This window comes from Capra hircus, chromosome 4, assembly GCF_001704415.2.
Source record: "Capra hircus breed San Clemente chromosome 4, ASM170441v1, whole genome shotgun sequence".
Taxonomy (NCBI): Eukaryota; Metazoa; Chordata; class Mammalia; order Artiodactyla; family Bovidae; genus Capra; species Capra hircus.
The window spans coordinates 8,449,673-8,464,264 of NC_030811.1; positions in this window are offsets into that span (position 1 = coordinate 8,449,673).

Below are 14,592 nucleotides of genomic sequence, written 5' to 3' on the forward strand. Positions count from 1 at the left end.
CCTGCGTTACACACTAACTAGACCCCTTTAGAGGACACAGGAGTGCCTACTCGCCAGTTTCCTCCTGGCACCGGCAGTGTAACACCTCAAGAGTTAATATTCTTTTCTCTGTCCTCTAAGGGGTCACAGTAACCCTATTGGCAACTAGTACTTTGATGTGTAACCCTTTGTCTCAAAAAGCTGTATAACTGTGTTTTGACTTCTGAAGGGTGAACCAGTCTTCAGAACTCTCTGAAGGACTGTCTCCATTGTGATAATCCTCAGGTTGGTTCAAATAAAAATGTCTATGTCTTCTATGAGGTCAACTGCTGATTAGTTGTTTTCACAGACAAGAAGGAGTAGAGTACCAAAAATTGAGGCAGAAAAAGGACAACCTGACACAATGCACCTCCCTGATTTATATGCCTATCAATTTTAGGTCCAACCTTGTGTAATTATCAAAGGAGAAAGAGGGCCAGAGTTTAAATTTTAGCACTCCCAGTCAAGACATCCTGGGAGTCATGGACACCTACTGGATGAACATCAGGATTAAAAAAACTAAGATCATGACATCTGTTCACATCACTTTGTGGCAAACAGAAGGGGGAAAAGTGGAAGCGGGGATAAATCTTATTTTCTTGGGCTCCAGAATCACTGTAGGTGGTGACTGCAGGCCATGAAATTAGAAGATGCTTGCTCCTTAGAAAACTATGACAAACCTAGATGGTGTTATTAAAAAGCAGGCATCATTTGACCAACAGAGGTCTGTATAGTCAAAGCTATGGTTTTTCCAGTAGTCATGTAGGGATGTGAGAGTTGGACCATAAAGAAGGCTGAGCCCTGCCAGAGAATTGATGCTTGGGAATCGTGGTGCTGGAGAAGACTCTTGAGAGTCCCTTGGACTACAAGGAGATCAAACCAGTTAATCCTAAAGGAAATCAACCCTGGATATTCACTGGAAGTACTGATGCTAAAGCTGAAACTCCAGTACTTTGGTCACCTGATTCAAAGAGCCACTCAGTGGAAAAGACTCAGATACTGGGAAAGATCGAAGGCCAAAGGGGGAGGGGCAGCAGAGGAGGGGATGGTTAGATACCATCACCGACTCAATGAACATGAATTTGAGCAAACTCCGGAAGATAGTGAAGGACAGGGAAGCTTGGCATGCTGCAGTCTCTGGGGTCGCAAAGAGCATTTAGCATTTAGCGACTGAACAGCTAGCTGAAAGCGCCTCGCTACCAGGATGCCTCTGGGGATTCTTGGCTCCTCCTGCCTGCAGGCGGCGCTGTGGGATCCCAGTCCCTAAGCCAGACCAGAAAGGCGAAGTTCCCAGGATGGCTTGCGTGTCGTCAGGGCAACGGGCGCGGAGGGGCGCAGGCCCCGCCCTCCCCTCCTCTCAGCGGCCGCTAGAGCCCGATTCTCAGCGGCAGTAGGGGCGGGGCCTTTGGAAAGGGGAGCTTGTGTCCGGCAGAGGTCTGGAATACCGTCCGGCACCACACCGGTGGTTGGCTCAGCGGCCACCTTCCGGATCTCGGGCTACCCAGACTGCAGGTGTCATCAGTTGGGAGCAGTAACCGCTCGGCCTGGCAGAGGGGTCAGTGCTCGGTCGCAGGAGTAAAAGCCTGCTCCGGCGGGAGCCGGCCAGGAGGAGGCGCGGTCCTGGATGCTCGAACTGACTGAAATCTGCAACTTTAGCCGATAGCGTGTGTTGCCCAGAGGGGGCTGTGCAGGGAAATCCATGCTCTCAGCCGTGTACACGTAAGTTCCTTGCAGCAGAGAAGTGATTAAAAAAACAAAACAAAACAACTTTGTTACCCATGCGGTGTGGGACCCCAGTTGGAAATACTTGTTGAATCAATGAATAGAAGAGGCCTATGCATAGCCACTGACTTTACAGTCAGTCCAGGGCTTTCTGAGTGTTCCTGTTTCTCTGAAGCTCAGTTTGTGTGCTGGGAATACTGTTGGTAAAGATACAGCGTGGGAGAGAGAGCTGAAGGAATTACGGCTGAGAAAGGGAAAGAGATCCCATAGGGGGCATATAGTATAACACTATTAATAAATTGCCATTATAGGGAGTGTAGTTCTTTAGAAAACGATAATGATGGTTGCAACTCTTATTTTAGTTTCAAATCTTTCGAAGATCCCCAGGGGTGACAGTAACTCAGGTTCCAGATACTTAGTTTAAATCGAAATTAATATTTCTCAAGGAGCAGGACAATTTCTTACTGTCTTTCACACTAACGCACAAAAAAATGATCTTTAGAATAGAATCTTTAGAGGTCATAACCCAACTCCCTCATTTTAGGGACGAGTAAAGGGAGTTACAGAGAGGTTGAAGTAACTTACCCCAGGTCACATAGCTCATGATTGAGAATACAGCCTGTTTCTTGAGTTCCAGTTCTGTGCTCTCCTCCCTTCCCTTCAATACATATTTAATATTTATTGGGACTTCTTTCCTTTAGTAAATATTAATGCTGACAGTATTGTTTCTCTTGGGCTGGGGCTGCTTAATTAAGCTTCTGTTTCACATATTTTAAGTTGTCAGGAAGCTAGAGGGCATTTTCCTTATTCCCCTTTGTCTTCTTCTGGGGAAAGTGGTGTTTTGATTTTATTGTGCAAATGGTCTTGAAAAGATTGTGGATGATTTATCATTTCTTTCTGACATTCCTAACATGCTCTCAGGGCAAATAGTTTTCAGTTTAAATTTCATTTTAGTGGAGACAGACTACCAACTGTAGAAGTTTCTGTAAATGTAACTTTCTTAGAAACATAAATGTGTTTCAGATTTCTCACAGGAAATGTTGAAGACAATTCTATGTGTCCTTTATCACACTTTTTTTTTAAACACATTTACACAACTATGCCATACTATAGGTACTTACATGATTGTGTCTTAGGCGATGCACTCAAATGTCCTTTTTATTGAATCAAAGTCTTTGTTTCAAGTTGTGTTTCTCTAATTAGAAATGAGTGCCTCTGGCAGTTCCAGTGACTGACTTCTTTATGAATCCCCTGACCCCCCCAACTGTTCCTGTAAAACAAGGGCCTATATGTTGTTGAATGTTCCACCTCTGTCAGCATATAAATCTGCTTTGTTTGGAACAAACATTAAATTTTGGAAAGATGACCAGAAAAACCATCACAAGCTCTTTCTGGTCATGCAAGCCTTGCCCATTTTGCATGTTGGAAAGTCTGGCTTCTCAAGATGTATGTCATAACTTCCTGCCTGATACAAACAAAGGTAGAACGCTTTTAAACATTACTGAGAAGGAAAGAAATGTGTTTGAGTGTCCAGGTGGCAGTGCCCTGTGATGACATGGTAATCTGTTTCTGAGCACAGGAGTAGGAGAATCTGGATAAGCAGCAAAATGAATTTTACACGTGTGTGATGAGAGGTATGGAGGAGACTGATCTCTGTAGACATGAGGTGTTTTGTTGAAAATTTGAGAGTAATTCATGAAATCAAAGGATAAGCAAGTCTCAGCAAGTCATCCATACTTTCTGTTTGCTACTTGGTCAGCCTTTAACAAGACAACAAACTTGACCTACCCATCCAGTGTCTTTAAAAGTCACATATATTTTTATTCAAGTCACTTTTGAAGTTGAAGATTCAACAGTGATGGAGTCATCCGCATAGTGGTGACAGAGTGTAACTGGACTGAAAATCATCCACTTAGAGTTTTCATGCTGATGGTGCTGATGTTAAAGGTAGAATATGCTATCTTTGAGAGGAGAAAACTACCCATACTTTTGCTGTTTGAAAATTGTGTATAACTACCTCATCCTTTCAGAATGATTTACATGGGGAAAAAAACACTCTCCTTCCTGATGGATATGAATGAGGAAGGATGCAGCCCTAAGAAATGCTGAACCAACACAACGGAAGCGGAACTGAGAGATCAGGAAACTTCATCCTGGTAACATTGTTTGAGCTCTGTATTAGGCAGTTCCTAAGCTTATTCTGTCCCTGATTCTTCACATGTGTGAACCAGTAACATCTCCTTATCGTTTAAAACATCGTGGAATTGCATTTTCTCTTACAAAATGGAGAGTCCTAAAAGACATAGAAATTGTTAACAGGATGGGGGTTTGTGTGTAACTGATCCTAAAATTTGGATTCTGCTGCATAGAAAAAGTAGAGTAAAAGGAGTAATGACTGTCCTGGTCTGAGAAGGTGACAGTCTTTGTTAGGTAGTGGGTGTCATCTCTAGTGCCTTGGGACTTAGACCATGTGCATACTAATATGGAGCATTAGGGAGTTGTCGCGGTGAAAAAAAAATTCAGATGTTGCAACTTGCTTGTTTTCAGCCCTCAGTAAGTTTCTAGAAAAAAGAGACAGCCTTAGGCTGTCAAGGCCTTGATAATTCTCAAGGTTCAGTTCAGTTCAGTTCAGTAGCTCAGTCATGTCCGACTCTTTGCGACCCCATGAATCGCAACATTCCAGGCCTCCCTGTACATCACCATCTCCCGGAGTTCATTCAGACTCACGTCCAACAAGTCCGTGATGCCATCCAAACATCTCATCCTCTGTTGTCCCCTTCTCCTCCTGCCCCCAATCCCTCCCAGCATCAGAGTCTTTTCCAATGAGTCAACTCTCTGCATGAGGTGGCCAAAGTACTGGAGTTTCAGCTTCAGCATCATTCCTTCCAAAGAAATCTCAGGGCTGATCTCCTTCAGAATGGACTGGTTGGATCTCCTTTCAGTCCAAGGGACTCTCAAGAGTCTTCTCCAAGACCACAGTTCAAAAGCATCAATTCTTCGGCACTCAGCTTTCTTCACAGTCCAACTCTCACATCCATACATGACTACTAGAAAACCCATAGCCTTGACTAGATGGATCTTAGTCACCAAAGTAATGTCTCTGCTTTTGAATATTCTGTCTAGGTTGGTCCTAACTTTTCTTCCAAGGAGTAAGAGTCTTTTAATTTTATGGCTGCAGTCACCATCTGAGTGATTTTGGAGCCCCAAAAATAAAGTCTGACACTGTTTCCGTATCTATTTCCCATGAAGTGATGGGGCCAGATGCCATGATCTTCGTTTTCTGAATGTTGAGCTTTAAGCCAACTTTTTCGCTCTCCTCTTTCACTTTCATCAAGAAGCTTTTTAGTTCCTCTTCACTTTCTGCCATAAGGGTGGTATCATCTGCATATCTGAGGTCATTGATATTTCTCCCGGCAATCTTGATTCCAGCTTGTGTTTCTTCCAGCCCAGCGTTTCTCATGATGTACTCTGCATAGAAGTTAAATAAGCAGGGTGACAATATACAGCCTTGATGTACTCCTTTTCCTACTTGGAACCAGTCTGTTGTTCCATGTCCAGTTCTAACTTGCTTCCTGACCTACATATAGGTTTCTCAAGAGGCAGGTCAGGTGGTCTGGTATTCCCATCTCTTTCAGAATTTTCCACAGTTTATTGTGATCCACACAGTCAAAGGCTTTGGCATAGTCAAAAAAGCAGAAATAGATGTTTTTCTGGAACTCTCTTGCTTTTTCCCTGATCCAGCAGATGTTGGCAATATGATCTCTGGTTCCACTGCCTTTTCTAAAACCATCTTGGACATCTGGAAGTTCATGGTTCACGTATTGCTGAAGCCTGGCTTGGAGAATTTTGAGCATTACTTTACTAGCGTGTGAGATGAGTGCAATTGTGCGGTAGTTTGAGCATTCTTTGGCATTGCCTTTCTTTGGGATTGGAATGAAAACTGACCTTTTCCAGTCCTGTGGCCACTGCTGAGTTTTCCAAATTTGCTGGCATATTGAGTGCAGCACTTTCACAGCATCATCTTTCAGGATTTGAAATAGCTCAACTGGAATTCCATCACCTCCACTAGCTTTGTTTGTAGTGATGTTTTCTAAGGCCCACGTGACTTCACATTCCAGGATATCTGGCTGTAGGTGAGTGATTACACCATCGTGATTATCGGGGTCATGAAGATCTTTTTTGTACAGTTCTTCTGTATTCTTCTATATTCTTGCCACCTCTTCTTAATATATTCTGCTTCTGTTAGGTCCATACCATTTCTGTCCTTTATCGAGCGCATCTTTGCATGAAATGTTCCCTTGGTATCTCTAATTTTCTTGAAGAGATCTCTAGTCTTTCCCATTCTGTTGTTTTCCTCTATTTCTTGGCATTGATTGCTGAGGAAGGCTTTCTTATCTCTTCTTGCTATTCTTTGGAACTCTGCATTCAGATGTTTATATCTTTCGTTTTTTCCTTTGCTTTTTGCTTCTCTTCTTTTCACATCTATTTGTAAGGCCTCCCCAGACAGCCATTTTGCTTTTTTGCATTTCTTTTCCACGGGGATGGTCTTGATCCCTGTCTCCTGTACAATGTCACGAACCTCAGTCCATAGTTCATCAGGCACTCTATCTATCAGATCTAGGCCCTTAAATCTATTTCTCACTTCCAGTGTATAATCATAAGGGATTTGATTTAGGTCATATCTGAATGGTCTGGTGGTTTTCCCTACTTTCTTCAATTTAAGTCTGAATTTGCCAATAAGGAGTTCATGATCTGAGCCACAGTCAGCTCCCATTTTTGTTTTTGCTGACTGTATAGAGCTTCTCCATCTTTGGTTGCAAAGAATAAAGTCAATCTGATTTCGGTGTTGACCATCTGGTGATGTCCATGTGTAGACTCTTCTCTTGTGTTGTTGGAAGAGGGTGTTTGCTATGACCAGTGCGTTCTCTTGGCAAAACTTTATTAGTCTTTGCCCTGCTTCATTCCGTATTCCAAGGCCAAATTTGCCTGTTGCTGCTGCTACCGCTAAGTCGCTTCAGTCGTGTCCGACTCTGTGCGACCCCATAGATGGCAGCCTGCCAGGCTCCCTCGTCCCTGGGATTCTCCAGGCAAGAATACTGGAGTAGGTTGCCATTTCCTTCTCCAATGCGTGAAAGTGAAAAGGGAAAATGAAGTCACTCAGTCGTGTCCAACTGTTAGCGACCCCATGGACTGCAGCCCACCAGGCTCCTCCATCCATGGGATTTTCCAAGCAAGAGTACTGGAGTGAGGTGCCATTGCCTTCTCCGGACTGAAATACTGAAGGTATTATAATTAGCTATAGCTCAGCTTAGTAGCCTGAATTTTTATCCCAAGGTTGAAAGGAAAAAGGAATCAGAGCAAGACTTGAAAAAAAGGACACAGAGGAAATGCTACAGGTGGAAAAAGGTGTGTAAAGCTGGAGGGCAAGGCTGAATGCAGAAAATGATGCCACGAGCCAGTAGTCATTATGGGGGTGCAACCAGGAAGGGAAGAAACAACTGGCCAGAAAATGACTCAGAAAGAGTCTTCATAGATGACAACACCTGCTAAAGGGAAAAGGAAGACAAAGGCACAGGGCAAAGGCAAGAGGTACTGCTGCTGCTGCTGCTGCTGCTGCTAAGTCGCTTCAGTCGTGTCCGACTCTGTGCGACCCCATAGATGGCAGCCCACCAGGCTCCCTCGTCCCTGGGATTCTCCAGGCAAGAATACTGGAGTAGGTTGCCATTTCCTTCTCCAATGCATGAAAGGAAAAGTGAAAGTGAAGTCGCTCAGTCATGTCGGACTCTTGGTGACCCCATGGACTGCAGCCTACCAGACTCCTCCATCCAATTTGCCTGTTACTCCAGGTGTTTCTTGACTTCCTACTTTTGCATTCCAGTCCCGTATAATGAAAAGGACATCTTTTTTGGGTGTTAGTTCTAAAATGTCTTGTAGGTCTTCATAGAGCCATTCAACTTCAGCTTCTTCAGCATTACTGGTTGGGGCATAGACCTGGGTTACTGTGATATTGAATGGTTTGCCTTGGAAATGAACAGAGATCATTCTGTCGTTTTTGAGACTGCATCCAAGTACTGCGTTTCAGACTCTTTTGTTGACCATGATGGCTACTCCATTTCTTCTGAGGGATTCCTGCCCGCAGTAGTAGATACAATGGTCATCTGAGTTAAATTCACCCATTCCAGTCCATTTTAATTCTTTGATTCCTAGAATGTCGACATTCACTCTTGCCATCTCCTGTTTGATCACTTCCAATTTGCCTTGATTCATGGACCTGACATTCCAGGTTCCTATGCAATATTGCTCTTTACAGCATCAGACCTTGCTTCTATCACCAGTCACATTCACAACTGGGCATTGTTTTTGCTTTGGCTCCATCCCTTCATTCTTTCTGGAGTTATTTCTCCACTGATCTCCAGTAGCATATTGGGCACCTACCGACCTGGGGAGTTCCTCTTTCAATATCATATCATTTTGCCTTTTCCTGCTGTTCATGGGGTTCTCAAGGCAAGAATACTGAAGTAGTTTGCCATTCCCTTCTCCAGTGGACCACATTCTGTCAGACCTCTCCACCATGACCCGCCCGTCTTGGGTGGCCCTACAGGGCATGGCTTAGTTTCATTGAGTTAGACAAGGCTGTGGTCCTAGTGTGATTAGATTGACTAGTTTTCTGTGATTATGGTTTCAGTGTGTCTGCCCTCTGATGCCCTCTTGCAATACCTACCATCTTACTTGGGTTTCTCTTACCATGTACGTGGGGTATCTCTTCACTGCTGCTCCAGCAAAGCACAGCTGCTGCTCCTTACCTTGGAGGAGAGGTATCGCCTCACCGCTGCCCCTCCTGACGTTGAACGTGGGTCTCCTCTAGGTCTCTTGCGCCTGCACAGCCACCGCTCCTTGGTCGTGGGGTAGCTCCTCCTGGCTGCCGCCTGTGGCCTCGTGGGGTGGAGTGGGTAGCTCCCCTGGGCCACCACCCTTGACCTCGGACATGGTGTAGCTCCTCTTGGCTGCCACCCCTCGGGCGTGGGGTCCTCCCAGCTTCTGCCTCTGACCTCGGACGTGGGGTAGCTCCTCTTGCCCGTGCTTGTGCGCCGTCACAGCAGGGCAGTTATTTTGTAGACTGTCCCTCAATCTGGGTGTACCTGATGTATCTTCATGATTATGTTCAGTTTATTTGCCTTCTGAGAGTTAGCCAAGATGTGATGCTGTGTTTATCTCATTGCGTCTTATCAGGTGGCGTGTGTACATGTGTGCTAAGTTGCTTCAGTCGTGTCCAACTCTTTCCGACCCTATGGACTGTAGCCCACCAGGTTCCTCTGTCTATGGGATTCTCCAGGCAAGAATACTGGAGTGGGTTGCCATCCCCTTCTCTAGGAGATCTCCCTACCCAGGGATTAAACCGGCGACTCTCATATCTTCTGTGTTGGCAGGCAGGTTCTTTACCACTAGAGCCACCTGGAAAGTCCCCAGTAGGTATTACACTTACACATCCAGTTAGAGGGTGCAAATCTAGCTTTGCCACAAAGCCTTCCCCTCACCGAAAATGATCGTCTCATTTGGGTTTTCTGGGACTCCTCTGGTGGTCCAGTGGCTAAGACTCTGCGCTCCCAATACAAGGAACCCAGGTCAGGAAACTATATCCCACATGCCTCAACAAGTTCACTTGCCTTGGCTGAAGATCCCAAGTGCCACAGCTAAAAGGTCCCGCCTGCTGCAACTAAGACCCAGTGCAGCCAAATTTTTTAAAAAGTAAGAAAAAACTACTCATCTGGGTTTTCTGTTCTGTCAGTGACACGTTAGCTCAGATGGATATTCAGTGTAGTATCAAGGGCAAGGTGGTACACCTTAAGTTAGAGTAAGCTTTACCTTTAAAAGGAAGATTTTTTTCCTCCTATTTTTCTCTAAAATGATTTTCCTTTTCAAAAAAAGAAAATCATACCTGTTTTTCTTTCTATCCAATTATTTAAAGTACCAATGAAAGTGGGGAAATGCTTCAAATATAACGTTAATGGAAAAAGAAAACAAACAGCATCCAAGACTGGATTCATAGTATCTCAGTTTGTAAAAGAAAACGTGGGTGTGTTTATTGTATATGCACACTGACAGAAAAAAAGGTTGGTGATAAACCACAAAATTCACAGAAGTAATCTTTATAATTTTTTCCTTCTTATATTTCTTTATTCCTTCCTGTACTTTCCAAATATTCCACAAATAACATGTATTACTATTTTTAAATACTTCATGAAAAGTGAGGTACTTAAAAGGTATTCTTCTCTGTTGAAAAACTAATATACATTGTTGTTGTTCCTTGTCTTTTTGTTCTCTCATGAAGTTTTTCCTTCATAGCAAAATGATCACTCTCCTCTCTTGTGTCCTCGGACAATCCCTGGAATATTGCTTCCCAAACTTGCATGTTCCATTTTCTTCTCCCTCAACACCCTCTCCATGGCTGATTTTGTCCACTCACATTTCACTTGCCCATCATATACTCGTGTTTCTCCTAAGCTCCAAACCCATATACACACTCCCTTACTGTATATCTCTTCTTGGATGCCTCACAGGCATCATAAACTCCACATACCCCAGACGGAAGTCATTGCTGGTTCCACCCCTCCGCTTGTCCCTGCCTGCCAGTCACGAATTCCTCCTGTCTGCTCCTTTTCTCATTGAAAGGCACCACCAGCTGTGCTATGTCTCTTCATTTCCCTCCCCTTTACATCTTGGTCAATCACCAATTTTTACACAGATTTCAGTTCTTCGTTACCACTTTAATATTACTATTTTTCTTCATCCCAGCTACCACCACCATCTCTCACCTGGGTTAGCAGGAGACCGTCTCCTACCTGGCATTCCTGACTCCAGTCAGTCTCCACTGCCACGTGCCCACCAGAGTGATCTTTATAAAATGAAACAACTCCATTGCACTCTCCCTCTTAAAATTCTTCACTGAATTCTTCTTTAAGTTAAAAATACTGACTTATTTGGCTGCACAGGGTCTTCCTTGCGGCACTGTGAGATCTTCTTTAGTGGCAGCATGTCAGCTCTTACTTGTGGCAAACCAGGACTCCCTGCATTGGAAGTGGGGAGTCTTGGCCACTGGACCACCAGGAAAGTCCCAAATTCTTCACTGAATTCTTTTTGTCTGTTTTCTATTTTTGTAATTTCACGGGCTCTAGGGTGCACACGCTTCAGCAGTTGTGGTGTGAGGGCTCAGTAGTTGCAGTTACTGGACTCTATACCACAGGCTTAGTTAGTAATTGTGGGCACATGGGCTTAGTTGCTCCCCGGCATGTGGGATCTCAAAGGCATGCCAAAGAATGTTCAAACTGCTGCACAATCGCACTCGTCTCACACGCTAGTAAAGCAGTGCTCAAAATTCTCCAAGCTAGGCTTCAACAGTACATGAATCGAGAACTTCCAGATGTTCAAGCTGGATTTAGAAAAGGCACAGGAACAAGAGATCAAATTGCCAACATCCGAAAACAACAACAACAACAAAAAAAACAAATTGCCAACATCCGTTGGATCATCGAAAAAGCAAGAGAATTCCAGAAAAACATCTACTTCTGTTTCATTGACTACACCAAAGCCTTTGACTGTGTTAATCACACAAACTGTGGAAAATTCTTCAAGAGAGGGAATACCGGACCATCTTACGTGTCTCCTGAGAAATCTGTATGCAGGTTAAGAAGTAACAGTACTGGACATGGAACAACGGACTGGTTCCAAATTGGGAAAGGAGTACGTCAAGTCTGTATATTGTCATCCTGTTTATTTAACATCTATGCAGAGTACATCATGTGAAATGCAGGGCTGGATGAAACTCAAGCCGGAATCAAGATTGCTGGGAGAAATATCAATAACCTCAGACACGCAGATGGCACCACCGTTACGGCAGAAAGTGAAGAACTAAAGAGCCTCTTGATGAAAGTGAAAGAGGAGAGTGAAAAAGTTGGCTTAAAGCTCAACATTCAGAAAACTAAGATCATGGCATTCAGTCCCATCACTTCATGGCAAATAAATGGGGAAACAATGGAAACAGTAAGAGACTTTATTTTGGGGGCTCCAAAATCACTGCAGTGGTAACTACAGCCATGAAATTAAAAGACGCTTGCTCCTTGGAAGAAAAGTTATGGCCAACCTAGACAGCATATTCAAAAGCAGAGACAATACTTTACCAACAAAGGTCCCTCTAGTCAGAGCTTTGTTTTTTCCAGTAGTCGTGTATGAATGTGAGAGTTGGACTATAAAGAAAGCTGAGTGCCGAAGAATTGATGCTTTTGAACTGTGATGTTGGAGAAGACTCTTGAGAGTCCCTTGGACTGCAGGGAGATCCAACCAGTCCATTCTGAAGGAGATCAACCCTGGGATTTCTTTGGAAGGAATGATGCTAAAGCTGAAACTCCAGTACTTTGGCCACCTCATGCGAAGAGCTGACTCATTGGAAAAGACTCTGATGCTGGGAGGGATTGGGGGCAGGAGGAGACGGGGGCGACCGAGGATGAGATGGCTGGATGGCATCACGGACTCGATGGACATGAGTCTGAGTGAACTCCGGGAGATGCTGATGAACAGGGAGGCCTGGCGTGCTGCGATTCATGGGGTTGCAAAGAGTCGGACACGACTGAGCGACTGAACTGAACTGAACTGAACTGGCCTGCAAGGAGATCCAACCAGTCAATCCTAAAGGAAATCAGTCCTGAATATTTATTGGAAGGACTGATGCTGAAGCTGAAGCTCCAGTACTTTGGCCACCTGGATGTGAAGAACCAACTCACTGGAAAAGACCCTGATGCTGGGAAAGATTGAAGGTGGGAGGAGAAGGGGATGACAGAGGATGATATGGTTGGCTGGCATCACCAACGTGATAGACATGAGTTTGAGTAGGCTGCGGGAGTTGGTGATGGACAGGGAAGCCTGGTGTACTGCAGTCAATGGGGTCGCAAAGAGTCGGACAGAACTGAGCAACTGAACTGATGACAATATATGTGTAAGTCTGCACACTGAAAATCACTTGTCACTCAATACATATGGAATGAGTAAATAAATAAAGTTGGTAGGGTCTAAACTCAAGACCATGTAGTCTGACCCCAGAACCTCTACTCCTAACCTTTCACAGCAAACACAGTGAATATTTTTTGCTTCTAATATAAAAGTATTCTGTCTTTAAGTTTTACTATTTAATTTCCACAAGGGCATAGGTCTTTTTAGTTATAGCTCCCAAATGTCTGGAACTTCCTAACATTTAGTGACAATAAAACTCGAGTACTAAAATAATCTGTTTGGGACTTCCCTGGTGGTCCAGTGGTTAAGACTTCACCCTCCAATGCAGGGGGGGAGGGTTTGAACTCTGATTGGGGAATTAAAATTCCACATGCCTTGGTGCCCAAAAGCCAAAACATTAAAACAAAAGCAATACTGTAACAAATTCAATAAATACTTTAAAATTGGTCCATATCAAAAAATCTTTAAAATATTCTGAGTTTGGGTCTTAAAACATCATCTTAAGAATTCTTAGAGTGCAGAGCAATGAGAAATGGTGGCCAAGACTACTGGCTTAACAAAAAAATGGCCGTGCAAGTTACCTGTATCTGCAAACTTGGAAAGAATGTCTTGTCACAATCTCCTGCAAAAATGTCAGCTTAGTCTTATTCTCAATGGTTGGCCACACCTGTATGTGTGAACATTTTGCTGTTTTGAATCACATCAAGGGCAATAAATACTGAAATCATTGGAAGATGCAGTAAAAGTTGCAGCAGCTGAATAACATTACACCCTAAAAGAGAATGACAGTCTGGTACCAAGTCTCAGCTATGCAAGGAATGGAGTTAAGGAATATGGTAAGCATGCTCAGGTAACTGCCTGAGCAGCTAAAGGAGGTCTGAGTGTGGGCATGACCTCATTTCAGTCTCTCCTCTTCATGAGTCAAGGCGGACCCTTCTAGAAAGAGCTCATTTCCTTAAAAAAAAAAAAAAGTAAGAACAAGAGGGAAATGAGTATGATGTGATATTAAGTTAAAAAAGTAGAAAAGTCCATGCTAATTGTATCTCTGGCTACAGTGGTGTTTGCCTGAAGAGGCAGAGTTTTCTGAAAAATGAATCCGTTTATTTTCGAAAACTTCAGCTTTTCCCCTTTCCTGAAAGAGAACTGTATCAGAACCACGGGAGGGTAGTCAGGACCATACCTGAGTTCTCCAGCACAGAGAAGAAACAGATTCATCCGACAGGGGTTAAGTCCCCAAGAGATGGATCATCAGCCTCGTGCCTCCAGAGCATGCAGATGTGCAGCTGCCCGGGTTCAGTTTACAGGTTTCTGACTGTATATTCTTGACCTGTGAAAACTGACACAAGTGCCAAGCTTGGTAATGACACTGTCACAGATCCACCTGGAGACTATCTAGAGAGGCCGCTTCTCTAGAGCGTGCATTTGAAGCACATGTTGAAGTTGAACTGTAAGCATAATCTAAGTGTTAAATGGCAGCCCTAGGGACAAGCCAGGAGCCAGCTCTTTGTGGAAGCCTTCCTCTATTCACAACTAGCTATGAAGATCTTGGAGATAATCAGGAAAATCTCTCTCCCTGAACACAGATTCTCCCAGCTTACTTGTTCCCATAACCAAACTGGGTGACATTTGGGGATAAAGAAAAAACCAAGGAGCTTTTCAACTTGATAAACTAATGTTTTGCTGTTGAGTAAGCTTCTGTCATACACTAAACGTTTTTTTAAAAAGTAAATATTACTTTAATGTCACAACTAATGTGATACTGATTTCATGTGTGTGTGTGTGTATATATATGTATGTATGGCATATTAATAGGTTTCGTCTCATACCTTGCATCAACAAAGGGTCTTAGTG